General features: G+C 52.0%; 1 long non-coding RNA gene across 1 annotated transcript; it reads left to right on the top strand.

The window, feature by feature from the left end:
* The first annotated feature begins 43 nt into the window (after positions 1–43).
* Positions 44–377, top strand: LOC109365360. Its single transcript, XR_002110908.1, has 2 exons — positions 44–138; positions 265–377. It is a non-coding gene; the product is annotated as an uncharacterized LOC109365360 (long non-coding RNA).
* Positions 378–425: the final 48 nt, after the last annotated feature.

The following is a 425-nucleotide window of genomic DNA, read 5'->3' as shown; positions in this document are numbered from 1 at the left end:
GGTGACGTCTGCGATGAATTGAATTTCCGTCTTGTGACTTTCTGTTGCAGAACATGGAGGAGCGGCTGAGCAATGGAGTTGGGACTCGGGGGAGCAATAGGTGCCTGTGTCCCAAGCTTCCTGTGTGGCCCTTGCAAGGTAGGTGTGCCTAATGTAGGCGTGCGCTAAGGCAGTGCTGTTGAGACACAGCTTGTGTCACTGTCCGCACCAGATCTGCTCTCTGTTAAGCTTTTCCCTTATTTTATGTCCCCCTGTCCTTTTCAGCTCCTGCTCCCCTCGCCTGCAAGTGGAGCGATGCTCAAGTTTGAGGAATCTTTTCCTCGGCAGGCGGTAAAAGACGCCGCAGCTGCGAGTTTTGTGTCCTTCTTTGTTATTGGGTCAGTAGAGCAAGGATATCTTCAGAACAGCTCTCTAAGTCAGCCTGT

The sequence above is a fragment of the Meleagris gallopavo genome, unplaced genomic scaffold (assembly GCF_000146605.3).
Source record: "Meleagris gallopavo isolate NT-WF06-2002-E0010 breed Aviagen turkey brand Nicholas breeding stock unplaced genomic scaffold, Turkey_5.1 ChrUn_random_deg7180001699757, whole genome shotgun sequence".
Classification (NCBI taxonomy): domain Eukaryota; kingdom Metazoa; phylum Chordata; class Aves; order Galliformes; family Phasianidae; genus Meleagris; species Meleagris gallopavo.
The sequence above is the reverse complement of the archived record's forward strand: the minus strand, read 5'-3'. Positions and strand labels throughout refer to the sequence as shown.